This window comes from Dipodomys ordii, unplaced genomic scaffold (genome assembly GCF_000151885.1).
Source record: "Dipodomys ordii isolate 6190 unplaced genomic scaffold, Dord_2.0 Scaffold16, whole genome shotgun sequence".
In the NCBI taxonomy this organism is placed as follows: Eukaryota; Metazoa; Chordata; class Mammalia; order Rodentia; family Heteromyidae; genus Dipodomys; species Dipodomys ordii.
In genome coordinates this window covers 19,148,586-19,151,371 of record NW_012267232.1, presented here as the reverse complement: position 1 = coordinate 19,151,371, position 2,786 = coordinate 19,148,586, and positions in this window count along the sequence as shown.

The window sequence follows — 2,786 nt, the reverse complement described above, 5'->3', positions numbered from 1 at the left end:
TTTGGATAAGGTACATCTTTCATTTCCTAAGTTCACACACCTAGAGAGAGAGGACCTTTTTTTCTTTTTAAAGCCACTGTTGCCTTTATAAAACAGAATTCTGCTGCTGCTGTTGCTTCAGAAGGAACCGTACTTTACAGCTGCTGGACAAGGTAGTACAGCTCTAAACAGGACAGAAAGACAAGTCTCAAAGGGAAACAAATACAAACAAGTACACAGCTGTGTGGGTCCAGGGATATTTCCCATCCATTAAAAAGTTTAAACACACACACAACACGGATCTTCTGAGGTGCAAGTTTCCCCCACCCCTCTTCGATTAATGGACACAGTGCTGTGCTTCAGTCACTACATGAAACACTTGGCTGTGGAAACAAACCCTTTCCCAGATGAGGCTGTTTTCCAAAAAGTGTCAAATTCTTCCTGCCTCAGTCGCTTTCCTCTCCTCTCTTTCTTCAAGAAGGAAATTGATCTAACGATTTCAGCCCATGCACTTGAATACGAAACAAGTGTGTAGAATTTTTTTCTTTTTTTTTCCGCCTAAAGGGAACTTAAAAACTGCTGCTGTGTGTTAGGTACGAAACTGGTTTATAAGAATCACAAATTTGTTTTTGGTACTTCTTGGTCCTCTTTGTACTCAGTTGTATAGAACTGCCAAATTCAGAATGAAAAGACAGCTCTTGTGTATCAAACCATCTGTGCATGTTATATTAAAACAACAACCACAAAATAAAAACAGCTGCAGAACTAAAGAAGCCCAGAGGAGTCACAGGTGCCCGCACGCGGGAAGCGCACCCTCGCTGGGCAGTCGGGTCGGGCTGTGTGCACAGGAAGCCATTCCATTTACCTTACTGCCACTGCACAGGGGGCTCAGACCCTGGGATCAACGTGTCTCTCCTTGCACGATTCTTGGGAGGGTTTCCTATTTTCCCTTTCAAAGAGAAAGTCTGGCTTCCCTATCTTATTCTGATCTGAGCCCATTCCCCGCTGTCACTAGTGTTCCTGGGCTTCCTAACAGTAGCCAGAGGTTGGAAGTCAGCAGGAGTAGAGGAGGGGAGACCACCCCCAACCCAGCCCGCGCCCAGCCCATGGGGAAGGTAAGCCCTGGTTGGTGCGGGGGGAGCCCTGGTTGGTGCGGGGGGGTTGGGGTGGGGGTGGGAGTGGGGGTTGAAGGGAGGAAACCAGAGACTCCCAAGTCTTCCGATCTGCTTAGCAAGCCAAGTAGAGAAGAGGGCCCTGCCTTATCCCTGCCACCAGCACCCTTCCGAAGGGAAGGCCATCTGCGCGACCATCCTGAACGGCCCGAGCCGGCGAATCTATACAGCACGGCTTTCCTCAACATAGCTTCCTTTCCTCCCCCCCCCAACCCCCGGTCGGTTGTGGGGCTTGAACTCAGGGCCTGGCGCTGTCCCTGGGCCTTTGCGCCTCACGGCTGGCGCTCTACCACTGGAGCTTCAGCGCCACCTCCGGTGTCTCAGTCGTTAATTGGAGCTAAGGGTCTCAAGGGGACTTTCCTGCCCGGGCAGGCTTCGAACCGCGAGCCCCCCCAATCCTTTTCTCTCAAGGCCGGTGCTCTGCCATGGCGGAGCCAGGTCTCTCTCCTCCGCCACTGATATCTGGGTGGCCAGTGTAAGAGTGTGTCTCTGCCTCTGGGCGGCCGGTTTGAGGCGGAGAGCCTACTTAAGCAGCGATCTCGAGCTCTTTCCCCTAAGGCAATAGAGATAAGGGGCAGTAGCGCCTATGGGCCGGAGAGCCGCAGATACTAAAGGTAACACGAGCAGGCTAAGTTATCCGCCTGCCAAAAACAAGCGGCCCGGTGGCACGAGAAGAAAACAGCTGCTTTAGCATCCGAACCTAAGAAATTGCTGTGTCACAAAACCACAAGCTGGTGAGAGCTACAGACGCTGAAAGGGTTTGATTTCAGAGAGACGTAAACTCACGTCTGTGTCTAGCGGTAACCGTGAAAAAATACCAGAGAGCTCTCACAAATCATAGATGAAACAGTTAATGGTTCAAACAGAAACAAGTCTTTAGATGATACAAAAGAGAAAAATACAATCAAGTGTTGTCTACTTTTCAACGCACAAATCAGGGGAGAGCGCGAACGCAGTCCCCCACTACCACAAATTATGCAGTCGAGTTTCCCGCATTTGGGGAAATCGCAGGGGTCAGCACATCCGGAGTGCAATGGATAAGCCTCGCCCTGGGAAAACCACCTTCGTGATCATGGTATCTCCCCTGCCAGGTAAGTATGAGTTGCTTGTCTCGCCCGCACACACACCCTCGCACACGCCTCACTCTTTACTTATGGTCTGTTGCCTCTGGAGGCCTCCGCAACTTCACGCTCCCGAGTACCACCCGTGATACTCAGAAAGCGCCCCGGTGCCATGCCGCCACGGTCCACGGGAGACGCGGAGGCCCGAGAGCGGAGGAACCGGCAGCCTCTGCGCTCCCTTCATCTACATACGCACCGCCTCCCGGTCACGCCCCTCCCTTAACGCCCTGTAGGCCCTCTAAGGCTTGGGACTCCCGGGGCCGCGGGCGGGGAACCCGGCGTCGGAGACCGACCCGCGGCGGCGTGGGGCGGGCACCCACTCGGCTGCCGTCCCGCCCTCCCCGCCGCAGAAAGGAAGGAGTGTCAGCCCTTTCCGTCCCCCTCGGGAGCGATTGCCCGGGCCTCGCCTTCTAGCCCCGGGGTCACGCGCAGACCTCGGCCGTCGGGCTGCGGGCCGGGCCGCGGGAACGCCGCCCTGGACGAGCCCCGAGCACGCGGTGTGAGTGCGAGGTCT